Source organism: Scophthalmus maximus, chromosome 5, assembly GCF_022379125.1.
Source record: "Scophthalmus maximus strain ysfricsl-2021 chromosome 5, ASM2237912v1, whole genome shotgun sequence".
NCBI lineage: Eukaryota > Metazoa > Chordata > Actinopteri > Pleuronectiformes > Scophthalmidae > Scophthalmus > Scophthalmus maximus.
The window spans coordinates 10,135,693-10,151,328 of record NC_061519.1 but is presented as its reverse complement, the minus strand read 5'-3'; the positions used below and the strand labels follow the sequence as shown (position 1 = coordinate 10,151,328).

The 15,636-nt window shown below is 40.7% G+C and overlaps 2 long non-coding RNA genes across 4 annotated transcripts in view; one reads left to right on the top strand and one right to left on the bottom strand.

Moving 5' to 3' along the window:
- Window positions 1-15,636, bottom strand: part of LOC124850030 — a 67,389-nt gene that overhangs the window by 24,203 nt on the left and 27,550 nt on the right. Inside the window, exons 2-3 of one of the 2 annotated variants that reach the window (XR_007030771.1) lie at window positions 15,370-15,532; window positions 12,883-12,946 (exon numbers count right to left, since the gene is read on the bottom strand). This is a non-coding gene — a long non-coding RNA (uncharacterized LOC124850030). The remainder of the gene's footprint in view (window positions 1-12,882; window positions 12,947-15,369; window positions 15,533-15,636) is intronic. The other variant, XR_007030770.1, reaches the window with a different exon arrangement.
- LOC118311536 lies at window positions 498-9,699 on the top strand. Of its 2 annotated transcripts, none has more exons than XR_004794008.2 (3): window positions 498-660; window positions 4,378-4,542; window positions 5,965-9,699. It is a non-coding gene; the product is annotated as an uncharacterized LOC118311536 (long non-coding RNA). The 2 variants fall into 2 exon arrangements; XR_004794007.2 differs by having other exon boundaries at window positions 498-845.

The window sequence follows — 15,636 nt, the reverse complement described above, 5'->3', positions numbered from 1 at the left end:
GTATCTGGATAATTGTCATCATGTCTCATCTTTCCAAGGAGACATCTTGAGGTGCACAGGGAGCTAAACCATTTTTAGACAGAAAATGATCTGACATTTTAGACTGACCAAACTTTTTGTAACAAAGTTGCAAAAATGTCAGATAATTCTCCATGTTGTCATTGAGGAAGCGGTCCTCTGACTCAGAGCTACTGACCTTACATTGTTTTTTTAGAGTACAACCCTTTGGTGACATGTTATCCTCTCTCCATGTTACACCCCTTTATAACTCCTGGGCCCTCTCACCTGTCTTGACACTTTGTATTCTCTACCTACGTAACCAAAGCCGCCCAGAGTAACCTCTCACTTCCTTACCACCCTCCCCCCGCCATCATTTTTTCTTTCATCACTATGATCTGCCCTATTCTCTCTCTCTCTCTCTACCTCCCTTTGTTTCCCCCTCCTTTCCCTCTCATTCTCCTGCACACTGCTCTCTCTGAAGGTGTCATCACCCGCTCTGCTGTATTCTCAGGGGTGAGCCTCAGGATCAAAGAGAAAGCCTTCACCTGTCAAGCCAATCGGAAGTGGAGGAATCTTAAAGCTCTATAGTTGTACGACGCAAGAAACAAGAAATCAATGACAATCTGCACAAGAGGGGTCAAAGGGACAAGACTCACTGCAGTGAGTCAACGAAACGGTCTTAAAAACTGTGCGGTTATGTGTTTTTACTGCACTGTGCTTTTAATGCATTGGTCACTCCATACACACCCGTGTGCAAAAATTTGTTAAAATTAATCTTTCGACCTCGTCTACTGTTACGGATTCACCTCAGGCTACGAGCCAGCTGCTGGACCAACATCTGTCATGTAAGCGAGTGCTCAAAGTCCAAACAGGGACCGAAGTATGAATGAGGCTTTTAATTCAGGTTATGGAGAACTTTAACAGAAGCAACACACATCAGCCCCATTCCAATGCTGATAGAACCAGTGTAGTGATACCAAACAATGCCGTTCAACTGATACTGTTCAACTGATAGCTGCATACTCTATAACTTAGATGTAGTACACACACACACACACACACACACACACACACACACACACACACACACACACACACACACACACACACACACACACACACACACACACACACACACACACACACACACACACACACACACACACACACACACACACACACACACACACACACACACACACACACACAGTCGTTTTCACAAAAGACTCCTATAGAGAAAAAATCTGTAAAATGTTTTTGCCCCCCCATGGCTGTTTAAGATGCAGGAAAATAAACATTTCAGCCTTGATAGCAGCACGGCTCTTTGAATGGCAATGTCAGCTGGCTGGTTGGTCCACTACTATTGGACAGTATTTTCATGACATCTGTCATACATTCTTGGTCTTCAGAGGATGAATCCCCCGACTTTCCCTGTAGCGCCACCAGCACAACAAAGCTTCCACTTCCACTCATTCTGCGAAATTTGGGGATTTCTAGTGAAATGTCTTTTGAGGTATTGAAACGTTGAGCACAGAAATGTTGTGGATCTTCATGGTCTTCAGAGGATAAATCCCAATGGCTTTGCCATTCTCCTGGCTGTTTCTGCAGTGTCACCAGCACGTCAATGCTTCCACTTCACATCCTGTGAAATATGTCATTATCTACTAAACTGATTCCCGCCATTTTGTTTAGCCATTGTTGGTCAGCAGATAATAAATCCTAATTATTTTGGTGATCACTTTTCATCTTGCAACACCATGAGGTTCACATTAGTCATTTTGAGTAAAGTGTGTCAACAACTATTGGATGGATTGTCATGCATGTTAGCATGGCAACATTGCAAACACATACCTTATACCTGCATTGGATTAGCATGTTTTCCTTCAGGATGTTTTGCATTTACAAACAATGGTTATGCAGGTAAATGGAGAACATTAGACTAACCCACTAATGAGTCCAAATTTATTTTAAATGTGAAGAGGCTATGTGAAATGATCTCTCCCATCATTGCCCACTCTGCCTTCAGGAAGTCACATCACACACATATGTAAAAAACTGTATAGAAATATATACTTATTCAGTCCAAGAAGTGTGTTCTCCAAGAAAACTCACAATGGGGAAAGCAGCTTTCTCTAATTTGCCAACACAAAATGGTTCAAATTGTTTACCTGACATCATTTAAGATAATCAGCTCACTGAAAATCCAACTGTAACCTGGTCACTTAAATAGATGTGCGCATATTAATATGCTGACATTTGTGTTTAGCTCAAAGCAATGTTGAGCCCGAATGTGGCCTCAAAGAGCCGCGAGCCTGGCTGTCCAATCTCATTTGCACAAGAATTGTTTGAAGCTCAGTAATGAATCGCTTAACAAATTTCCATCACCTTTTAAAAAAAACAACCTGCCCAATTCACACGCTCTCTCTGGAGCCATCGTACATTCGCTCAGAGGACGTAGCCCAATAAAAGCAGCTGTTTATCAGCCGACTCACAGTCGTCTCATTGGCTAATGTACTCGTTTACACCATCACGCGAGGGAGTGTTGCGTGTCGCACTCAATGGAGTGCTCTAATGACCTCAACACAGAAAAGTTCTTCTGGATTTACTTGCGTGCTGGTAAGGGAGCCACACACACACACTTCAATGTATGAGTCACTGCTATCCTCTAATGCCGGATGCATCCTGACAGCCCCGTCACAGACAAAGAATCAGCAGAATGCAGAATCTGAGTCAGCTGACTGACTGGGTTAACTGAAGACATACTGACTATCTGCTACATGATGGAATGGATAAGGTTGCTTTTATTCTGGTAGCGTTTTTACAAATGACCACACTTCACTGCAGCTGTATTGTGTAGGAAACATAATTACAGGACATAGCCTCAGTATGTAATAATTTGGATCACAATGTGTGTGTGCGTTAGTGTGTGTGTGTGTGTGAGTGTGTGTGTCAGGATGGCTCTGAGCCAAAACACGAGATGTGATAAGTAAGTAGTACCTTTTTTGTAGATACATACATAATAAACTGAATGCAACTAAATGGAAACCAAAAGTCGTGCCTCTGAAACCAGTGAACTAAACATGAACTCATTTTGGTCTCAAGCATTAGAAGAAAAAAACTAGCCAAATGTAGAAGAAAAACAAATTAAACTGAAATCAAAGAAATTAAATTGAATTGAATTAAATCAAATCAAATCAAATCAAAAAAGGTAAATTACTCTCTTCCTTAAATAGTATCACTATAAAATATGGTCCTTTATTTCACTAAAGAGAAACTAGGTCTGTCTGAGATATGAGGATATTATTATAGGCATATATTAATTTTCTCCTTTATCATTTTCATCAGCCCACTGTGTAATCTCAACCCATCCTCCTTCAAATTTCAATTGTTTCTTACTCCATGAAAGAATATGCCCTTGATGAAAATACAACTGCTAGTCTCGTGAATGACGATGGTCAAGCAGGCTGAGCATTACCATTCACAGGTTATTGTTCACTCTAGTTTAAAATCTGCAGCCTGCTATCTGAACGAAATGAAAAATGTTAAAAACACCCTATGAGGTTACAATTCTCACATAGAATCTTTTGTTTGCAATGAGACAGTCAGTTGGCTGTCTAATTGGACCTCTTGTCCTTCACGGGGGAAATTTTCGAAACAAAACATATGCTTCACATTCTCTTGTCCAGCTGCATTTTGGATGAAAAAAACATAATCCATTCAGGAGATCACCCTGTAATTGTCCTGAGAGTGTTGTGCCCGGGAACATTTTGTACAAGTGCTTCACTCTCCCTGCAAATAATATGATGGACGGAGACACTTCATGATTAATGGGGACGCTCGCATGCTAACAAAAGCACATGGTGATACATATGAATAGTGTTATGAGATGGGCAGAATAATACAGTCATTAAATCGCATTGATTGAAAAGGGCAAATGTGAGTCTGGGTATAGTCTTCATTTGTCTGTGTTCGGAAGGTTACACAGCTAAAGGCTGCTGTGTACATGAATGCGACTGCGGCGGTTAATAGTCAGAACAACACACGTTTCTCCAACACTAGCCCCAATGTAACCGGGCTGTAACTGTCTGCCATGGACAATTTTAATGCCAATCAAACTACAAAAAAACAAAACATTTAGCCATTGTCCTATTGGTCAGATGTTTACGTGTGGACGGAGAGCTTGATGAAAATTACCTTCAAATGTTAGTATGGTTGCATGTAATTTTGGAACTTAATCTTAAAGAAGTTTGAAAACAATATGCCAGTTTAGTTTTTGGTTTGGTGCAATGAAAATGCTTACAACACTATGTTGAGTGTGTGTGTGTGTGTGTGTGTGTGTGTGTGTGTGTGTGTGTTGTCCATGGAAAATGGTTCCAGCTCAGTGGTAAGGAGTTCCACTGTGTCACACCAGGCCTGAAAGTCACACCGGAAAGAGAGGAAGCCGGCAGAGTTGACGGCAGGTCGGGGGGCCTAGGTGCAGTGTCACCGACGATATAAACAACCGCACACACATGGCAACTACACCTGCGACGGGGTTCAAAGGTCAGTCTGCACACACGCGCTCAGTGAGGCCCAGAATAGAACAGGCAGCCGATACAAACAGACTCTTCCGCTGGTCATTTTTCAGAGTGGAGCGCGTGACATAAAGGACGCAATTCACTGACGCGAGACATCACATGAACCGTTTCCATGTTCTGTGTGATGCTCACCATGCGCAGGTTGCTGATGTGTTAAGAGTTGAGTTTTAGTGAGGGTAAACCAGTTGACTGTCATAAGCCTGATATTCTAATCATCAGCTTGCAGGAAACTCACTTCCACGTAAACCAGCCTGTACACAGCCTGCGATCTGACTCATGTGACATCTGGTGAACTTGGCGCTCAGGTGCACTCAGGCTTTCTTTGCGTGTTTGTTTGACTTGTGCGCATGAGAGTGCAACGTCGTCTGCCATTTGCTCACCCACACGCTGAGTCACGCATCTCATCTCATCATCTTGATGAACATTTCTCTAGTTTTTTTACTTTTGACAAGCTGTGCTATGGAGGGTGAACAGTTTCATTACAGATGTGGAGATATTAACTCGATAATTCCTAGCGGTCATCTCAAAATCAAGGAGAAAGAAATATAGTGATTTTTTTTATTCAACTCAACAGAACACAAAAGCAGGCCTTTATTTTATATGAATATATTGTATATATGAACAGAAAGTAGATTGAGCTAAATTTACCTTGTCAGACATTAGACTATGGGTCATTCTACCCCACCTCTATGTTGTTTACTGAGTCATTTTTATTTGTACATATTCTCCAACATAATTATTTGAAATTTAGCTTTTCACTCATCATTTATGGTGGTTACTCTGCAGTTCGAGTGTGTGTCTGTGCAGAGCTCACTGGTATATATGAAGTACATGTAAGTTATAGTACGAATGCGTCTGTGTGGGACATCTACACAGTTTACTTTGTGCCCCTTTTCAGGATTTCCACACAACAGTGTTTGACTTGCAACGAGTCGAACCACCCTTGGAACTAACATCTGCACATTTCGCACACACACACAAACAGACAAACAGTTCCTGTGTATGAGCTCTGTATTTCTTACAGTAAACAGTGATAAACTCGGCGTGAGACAGTTTGTTTTCAAAGGAAAATGTCTTTGTACCTTGATTGTTATGACCTTCAAAAGAATATTTTACTGCACATCTTGTTTTTTTAATCTCGTATAATAAACATAATAAACGTTTAGCTAGTGCATATTTGCCCTCATACGCACTGTGGCGCTTTTGATGTATGCTGATGTATCCCTAACCCTAACCCTTAAATTGCGACGTCATCATTCTTATTTCTTTGGAAAAAGGAAGCTAAAATTAAATGGTAGGATTGACTGATAAACTAAACGTTACACCAAAAACTTCTCTTCTCACCCTTATTATAATCAAGGGAGATTTGTTTCCCCAAATCTGGCAGGATTGTGGGACACTGGACATCCGGAAATCTCGCAGAGTTGAAATCTTGGCATGTCACGCCGCCCAGCCATCCAGGACACACTTTAGCTCAGCAAGGGAGCCCGCGCCCCACCTCATCTCTCATGCTGTAAGTAGAGGGTCGACTCCGCCAAAAGACAGTGGGATGCTAATTCATAGCTCTGCTCTTTCTGGGCCTAAAGCTGCAATTACATGCTTATTACTGCCTGTCCTTTCAATCGTTTGTGTGTTCTCACAGACAGTAAAGGGTGTTATTCTTCCCATAATCCCCCCCCCCAAAAAGTTTCCAACCTTTGCCAAGAAGGTTTTTAATTTGTTTTTTTTTCTCGTTTATTTGTTTCTTTTTTTTTCTTTGTTAGCATTTTATTATTGAAATGGTGGTGTAATGTTAAGATTAGAGGCAAAGGATTTTTTTTTACATAGATTATAATGTCAGTGTTCAACTCAGCCCTACTCTGGTTTAAAGGGACTTGTCTTGAAATATCTCTATGATGTCTACAGGATGGATCCTAATAACTTTGGAAGTCACCTGACCTTTTTATCTATTTCAACCAACTCATCAAAATTGTTGATGGTCACGTAATTTTGCGCATTTAGGACATTCGTGACACCCGACGACCACAAAGGTTGTTTCTTCAAGCAGCTCATCAGACCTATGTGGTCGTTTTAAAGGGGCAGTAAGCAATTTTGGAGAAAGATTGTTTTTTGTTCATTGCACTGGCTGCACTGGTTGAGCCTCAAACCCGCAGTATAAGGTGTGGGAGACTTTGTGAAAATGTATTCTGTAAAGTAATCGTGATGATTCTCTGCCATGTCACCCTAATCCTAACATAACCCTTGCCTTATGAAAATTATTTGTGGCATACCTCCTGTCACCGGAAGAAGAGCTAATTTAGGAAACGGTCGATTTGGTTGTATTAGAACACATATGACATTTGGCGTATGAGTTGGAGGACTTTTTGACATTTATCGTTTCCACGTGATATATCCCACTGACTTGTGAGGTCATAACTATTATTTACTACAATCATTAGACACAACTTCCCAGCTTTTGTTTTTTTTTAATGCGCTGCAAGTGTCATGACAATTTGAACCATTTCCTGTGCACATTTATGATGCTCCTGTGTGGCCGTGTGTGCCAGAGTTTCCTCTGTTTGTTGTGGTCTTAATGCCATGCTGCTGTCTGAATTTAGCAGCAGTTTGTTGTGGAGTTAGAGTAAAATATTCCCAAATTGGACAGATGGGTGCAGACCATCCTCTTTTATTTATATTTTTTGAAAAGTGTAGGCCTAAAATGTACATCAAGCTAATAATCTTCGTATTCCGAGATTTACGACAATTGGAATCTGCCATGCTGTGTCAGTGTAAATTACGGGGGAAAACAAAACAAAAACTAAGACTAAGCGGATTTTTGCTGCATTTCAATTTCATTTTTGTCTGTGTTGCATTGTTCATTGTAGTTTTTATTTTGTTTTAATTACTATTTTAAATGAAAAAATGTTCTCACCAGTAATTTCACTTTTAGTTTTAGGTTCCATTAACTATAATAACCCTGTTTTTGTGTACACGTGCATATGAATGAAAAGAGCAAGAGAGAGAGAGAGCGAGAGAGAGAGAAGAAGTGCATATACACAACTGTTTATTTTGGCTCTCCAACAAAATATGTCCCTACCAAAGAAACAATAAATCCTAAACCGTTTGGCTACTATATCACCTGAAATGCTTGACAATACTATTACCTACTACTATATGTATTTAAATGTATTTCAAAGATCTTAACATTTCTATATATGTAGACAACTAATTAAACTGGTGGGGGAAAAAAACACTAACCCTGGAAACTTAACAAAAATTTCAGTTTCATTTTGTCACTTTTATGAGATATCCACCTTCTTCAGTGGATAATGTTACATGAGATGTTCACAGCATTAAAAGAAAAAAAAATTAATCAATATTTGTTCCTTTCTCTATGACACACAGTATTTGTTGTTTGACTTTACAACTCCAGCCTTCCAAATGACAGGAGAATCTAAAGTTTACAGCCAGGGTGGTTTAGTTGCCGTCGTGACATCAATTCACATAGACGGGCCGTTTATAACGGGGATCCTACAGGGTTTTATACACCTTGATTACAAGGGATATTCACATTGAAATGTGGCCAGTAAACGCAGGCTAGGTCTGGAGTGTATACCGATGCTATCAGATAAAAGCCATGCCACGTCTATAGTTCATATATAAATAAAGGGTCAGCATTATCAGCGATGCGAAAAAATCTGTTTTGAAATACATGTAATGACTGTTTTCATCATGTACCCTAACTTATTCCGAGATAAGGTTTAGTTTAAACTTCCAAGAATAGTGCCAGTGATGTTGTCTTAGTAAATCTTTAGTTTATTATACAATTAGTCCATAGCCTGATAAAAACAGTGAGTTTCCCTTGGCTGGCAAAGTAACTGTCGGTGTTCCTGCCACACCGCAACCTTTATGATAATACCTCCGCTCTCTTTCCACTACTGACAACACACACACACACACACACACACACACACACACACACACACACACACACACACACACACACACACACACACACACACACACACACACACACACACACACACACACACACACACACACACACACACACACACACACACACACACACACACACACACACAATAGTGTTTGTGCCTCTGATAAGACATCAGAGAGAGTTTTTGTTAATTGTTTCGCTGAATTCCTGGCAGAGAGGAAGTGCTTCCATAACTGCAGCCCAGATGCCAGAGGTCAGATGGCACCAAAAAAAGAGAGAAAAAGGATCACAGGCAGATGATCCGCAGCCAAAAACAACAGCGGCTCTGTTGCCAAAGAGAAACAATAAGCACAGTTTCCATTAGATGCCCCCGCTGCTGCCATCACTCATGATATGCTGGGAGTTCCATTACATTAGTCGGTGTTGTAGCTGCGAGAAACAACGGAGCGGCTGTTTTAGAAGATGCTTAGCATGCGCAATGTGTTGCAGCCTGGCTTGAAGTTGCTGTTCTGTAGAAGAACATCAAAGCGACAAGTCTGTTTCTGTTGTTTATTTTAATGAAGACTCTTTACTTTAAGTGACAAATGACTGACATTAAATTAAAATGTAACTTTAACATAAGAAAAAAGATAAGGCTTTGCTGTGATGGATCATTCTGCTTTTTGTCCACACACTGCAGTAAAAGAATGAATGGAAATAAATGCATCTTTGTGTGTGTGGAAATATGCAGCAGGGGTATGAAATAACTATTGATGTGAAAGTTTAACTGGTTTGTTATGAAAAATATGTATCTATTCATTTTTTATGAATATTCCGAAACATCCTGCAGTTAAAGTAGAATAGAACTAGTCTTCATTGTCATTTCACCCAGGTACAATTACATTTTTTCGCATAACATCTTTCCTATGTGGGTTAGAGTAGGAAAATAAAATATGAGATGATAAAAAAAACAAGCAGCACCAGCAGTAGTATTAGCATTGGGTTTTCAAAAAACTTGTCTTAGTACAACTTTAAAATAAAATACTTTTGTTGAAATAGATTTTACATATTTACAGAAGATGAATTATTAAACTGAAGGAAAAGGTAAATAGATGCCAAATTATTATGTTTATGAATTATGTCCTTGGTAACAAGTACCAGGGGGTGGAGGAGGGTGTGTGTGTGTGTGTGTGTGGGGGGGGGGGTTTGATGTCAGCGTGTGCGTACGTGAGTCACAGATCTTGTCGTGTGTGCTTGAGTGCTCACGTTGCCTGTAATCAGTCGTGTGGTTGGGCAGGGAGGGGTGTGATGGAGGACCTAAATTCAGATGAATAGCGTGTACTGGGGCACAGCGCTGTGCCACACAATGATACTGAACATATGCTCTGGGCGTGGACATGTGTCCATGAGTCAGATTCATGTCTCTGCTATGAATCTGACTCATGGTCACGAGGACACTGAAAAAAAACAGAATATCTGCAAATGCATAAACCTTTCCCATATATGAAGATAAAAAAAAAAGCTTTGATTAATAACTTTATAACTGACAGTCTGGCCGAGTTGTCAGTGTGGCTGCCCAGTGGGCTTCACAGCAGGGGCTACAATACATGTCCAGCCCCTTTCCCGGGATCACTCCCACCATAAAATCTCAGTCGTTATTCACGGTCACGCCTGCAGCTCGAGTTACGGTCAGGTGTTTGGGACAAGAATGTCCCATAAATATATCTAGTAAAATGTGAACAATGCTGCTTTAATTAAGCCCCGTTCCATAGACACGGAGGGAGCTGGGCTGGGGTAGGTTACCCCATGGGGGCTACACAGTGGACTAGCAGCAGGGGCAACTATACCTGGACAACACCTTTCCCCTCAGACCGTCACACCCATCTTCACTCCTGTTTCCAAAACCCACAGTCCCGAGGATGACACGCACACTGATTAATCAGATACGTGAAACCACCAATATGTCTGCAGATTTTTGAAATGTGATTCGAGCCTGCATGGTGTCTGAGGGGATTTATTGGTTTTTATTAAAATAAAAGGTGCATTGTGCAAGATTGTAATTCTTGGTGATCTACATCTCCAAGGGGAATAAGGTAAACTTGTGCTTTTTACCCCTCAAATTCATTGTTAAGAGTCTTATGGGGTCTCTTTATAGTATAATATCTAGTATATTTGTATCTGAAATAAATACTTCACCCACATTATCATAAATGAATATTTCCCCAAAAACAACCCCTTTTAAATCAATTTCGTATGTGTGAAAACGAACCATGCACCAAATCTCAGCAGCTGTGATTCACAAGCGAGTGTCGGACAGTATCACTCTGATGGTGACAGTGCATCATAATGCTCCCCCCGGTGGACCTCACAGCAGGGGCTACAATACCTGTCCAGCCCCTTTTCCTGAGGGACCCTCCTACCATAAAATCACAATCATCATTTATGGATGGCCTGCAGGTCAATTTACTATCTGATGTTCGGGGTTAAATATACTGTAAAATTCTCCCGAGAACAATGTGGTGATGGCCCCATTCTGCCCCGGCAGCCAAATTCACACCAGACGTCACGGTAAACGACCAAGCCTTTCCCCTGGGCCTCATGGGTACCACACTTTATACCACACCAACACCTCAGTGGGAACCAACCACAAAGTATTGTTAGTGCTCTGGTGGAAGTTATTAGAATGTTCTTTTTTAAAGAGTAAGATACTCAAAGCTGCAATGCTGCTTTACTGATTGAAATTTGTTTAATCCCTAGAGACATAATTGCCCTCACTGATGCAACATAACACGACGACCAATGCCTCTTTATTCATTTTCATATACAAACTTCACATGGTTTCTTATTTTTGTTTAGTTGTTCTTTAGGGAAATTCTCAAGAAAAATTAATAGATTTGTAATTCTGAGCTGGGCTTTGGCTATTATAGTAATATAAATTCTGACTTGCATGTTTGTGTGTGTGCCAGTACTTGCACAAGCATGTTCTTGGTGCGACTGTGATCACGTGTTCCTTTGCGTCCATCCCTCACTTGTCGCCCCGGCTGTCTCCTGCGGTGGGAGAGGCCTCACACTGTGGAATGCCTGTTGCCATTTAAGCTCCATTACTACCTGCTGCTGCCCTATTCTCCCTGCCCTCTATTGCCTGGGGTTCATATTGGATAAGAGCCGTAAAGCCCTGCGTTTCATGGGGCTGGGCTGGGTGTAATTGGAGGGAGGCAGGCCCCTCATTCCCAGCACCGTGGGGGTCTACAATCACAGACTTGCCCTGGCCTTTGGGCCGCCCCAACAGGCGCTAAAGAGGGTCTAAAGAGGGCACCGCAGGGGATGATATCAAACACCCCCAGAGCCCCTAAATAACAGCAAATAACACTGCAGGAGAGGGAACACACACACCACCAGAACACACTCACACAGTCGGCCGGTCTGTCTGTCAGGACTTGTTTATTGCAGTGAATAAAGCTTTGTGCTCAGTAAAGCGGCATGCGAAAAGGTGGGATTTGGAAATTAAAGGGGTCCCTTATTGAGAAGTACTTTTTGTTTGTTTTTGTGAATGTCGATTTGTGGATTTTGCGAAGGAAGAAGAGCCAAAACAATTTTGAAAAAGTCTGGATTTTCATGACACAAAATATGCCAGTTTGCAAAAAGAAAGCCAATTGATGAACTACAACATGTTACTGAAATAAATAATATCCCTGTCTGAAGTGTCATCCAACAAAAGCAGCAATCTTGAGTATTTTAGTCCATAATTTAAACACCTTTTGAAAAAAGGAATCACACTTAATTGCTTCCTTGCTGTATTACAGCCAGTAGCTGTTTAGCTTATCTTAAAGCACAAAGACTGGAAACAGGTCACCGGTCCAAATGTAACATAATCAACCTATACCTACACATCCAAAGCTCACTAACAAACATTCTATATCTAGGGGGCTGGCTGTTTCGCTGCACTGTAGCAGCGAAACCCCCCCCCCCCCCAATGTGGTAACGCAGTACGACTTAAGCCCAAACTTGTCCCTCCACATTTGCCCCAAAGAGAGAGCCCAATGACTTATTTGTACACCCAACAATAACAAAGAGGCTACTACTCAGGATGTGTTAGCCAACTTGTCAGTAGCAAGAGAGATGGCGCAAAATCAACAGCAAGCAATGTGAGTAATCCCTCGTGTGGGGATCAAGGTGTGCAAAGACGCGCTGAAGCAACAGTGAGGTTACAAGAGAAACAATGTACAGTAAGTAGTGTCAATGTGATAGGGCAGGGTCCTCCTGTGTGTACTTAGCAAAGCCTTTGTGAGTGCAGGAAGGTTTCTGTGTCCGTATTTAGCCTATTGCATTTTACATGTGTGTGTGCTTGTCTATACTTTTGAGGCAGATGCGTGTGTACATTTGACTTACTTGTTCGGATTTTTGCTTGTTTTCCCATCTCCTGTGAGGGAGATGTGTGCACATATCCTACAGCCTGTGGACATGAATACATAAAAGTTTGTGTGTGCAACGTTTTTGTCTATTCGTGTTTATTCAAATGTATATGTACAGGAGATGTGCGCATCCCTGTCAGTGCACTCATGCTCGTGTGTGTGTGAGGATGTTAATCCTCCTGGAAGCTGCGGTGTGACAGAACAAAGCTCAGCTCAGGTGTCCACGGGGTCATGTTGAGTTAGTGCTTACGGCCCGGTGAAAAACGCCTTGACAGTTATGGGGCATTGTGAACATACAGTTTTTTGGTAGCGTTTTGGGGCACAGGTGGGATGCGCCGCCGACCAATCACAGCAGCTGGATTCAAGCTCCCGTCACGCCCAGCGTCCGCCCTGCTGACCTGTCTTTAAGACCAATCGCCAACAGCTCTGCTCTGCAGCTGACCCCCCACCTTTAACCTCCCAGCGGACGAGAGGAGATCTCCCATGGAGGGATCTGTCAAGTGCTACTTTGTTTTTTGCGAACAAGTAGCAGTTTTGATGCAGTGAAGCGACGAATTAAGAAAATAAATGGAGGTTGATGTCAACATGAGATCAGAGAAAGTATATAATGTTTAGTCACCATTAGTTAGTAAAATAAATAACACAGTGATGCATTATTAAAAGCAGTTTTGCCTTATATAATTTTAAAACTGTGATTTTGTACTTTGAGGTTTTATCAAGAAAGTACAGGTAAATTGTTTAACTCCAAATTGCAGTGGATTATAAGTATAAAATAGTATTAATATTAAAATTGTCCAGTGTTGTAGAACTGTAGTTAGTAGCTACTTTGAAGATTAAGATATTACATACATCTTGTAAATTATCAGTCATTGTTACAGATCAAACTATCCAATATGTAGTTAACATTTCTCCATGTTGCACACACTGTCGCAGATTAGGTAATAGGGATAAAAGTATGTGCTTAAATAAATATAATTTATTACGTAGAGCCCAGTCTGCATAATGAATACTCCCTGGAGCAAGAACTGGGTGTTTTGTGTCTGTCTCATTAATATTAATAAGCAACCCTCTGGTTGTCTGAGCAATGCAGAGGGGGGTCAACTGCAGGTGATGGATTGTCACCTACTGTAGCTCGTCATAACTCAAAAATGCAGATAGCCAGGGGGGGGGAATCATTTAGACAAACAAATGCAAAAATCTTGACTCCTGGAGTCAAAGTTTACAAACTGTCCTGTTCATCAGGCTCACAGAGGATGAACCAGCTACAGTCCCCAACAAAATAAATATCCTGGCCCTTGGATGTTTCATCATCATCTCTACACAATATATACAACACTTGCCAGGCTGATTATGGTCTAAGATTAGAAAAGAAAATCGTGCATGAAATATGATGACCATGTTTAATTATAAAATAGAGATATACTCAAGAAGAGTGGGTCTGCAATGCAGAATCAATACCACTTCTTTAATATATAGTTTCTTATAAAAAATAAATAAAGTGGACATTAATACAAATTTTTTTACAGAATTACAGTAAAAACAGTGAAAAGAATTCCCGCACACAGGCTTGCTCACTGCTGAAATAACTATAGACTGGATTACAACATTTCAAAATGAAATAAGCGTTGTATCGTGCCTGAGTGAAGAAGATTTAGACTGAAATGTTCCAGTGTAAATAGTCACTACAGGTCTAATACAGGGCTGCAACTAACGATTATTTTCATTATCGATTAATCTGTCAATTATTTTCTCGATTAAACGATTAGTTGTTTGGTCCATAAAATGGTTAAAAATGTTGATTGTGTTTCCGCAAGCCCCAAGATGATGTTTTGTTTTATTTGTCCCCACACCAAAGATATTTCGTTTACTGTCATAGAGGAGCAAAGAAACCAGAAAATATTCACATATAAGCTGAAATAAAAAACTACTTGAACCGATTAATCAATTATCAAAATAGTTGGTGAACACTTTAGTAATCGATTACCAATCAATTAACTGTTGCAGATCTACTCAGATCTATAATATATGATATTGACTCCCTCACATCCAACAAGTGAGCGGTATTTACAGAAACAGTTTTTGACATCACAACCTTACCAAAGTCCTGACAGCTCGTTGTGACAGTTTCTGGATATGGACTGTGTGTAAAAATGTGGATTATAATATACTTAAAAAAAGGAAATTTCACTTCATTACAATATAGGACCTTTGAATAACATTTTCAATGCAGAACCTTCTCTTCTAATGGATTATATTTTACAGAAGGTTATTACATAAATAAAGAATCTAAAAATGTCTTCCATCAAGTAGCTCAAGTCAGCAGAGGAGAGGGGTAAAAAGTTCAATCAAAGTTATCTCAGGGTGCAAATACTGTTTATCTATACTGGTGGTTATACGCAAGGTCTCAAAATCTGACCCTAAAAGATTAAAAATGAACGTGTGCTTCCCTCTCACTCTTCTTTACCTCTTGTCGTTCTCTTTCTCTTTCTGTTTCCTGACTTTGCTGCAGCGCTCATCTTCCCCTCTCTCTCCCCACATCTTTCCGTCTTCCTTCCTCCAGTCTTTTTCCCTGTCATCCCATTACTGTGAACGATGACAGTGGACGGACACGTCCAGAGTACAGCCAGCTGTGAAAACACAAAAATCCATTGGAAAGAAAGAGAACACGACTAGGTCAAAGCCTGGTACTGTACAGTATATGGCTGGACTATGTACGGTCAATGTGTGAAAT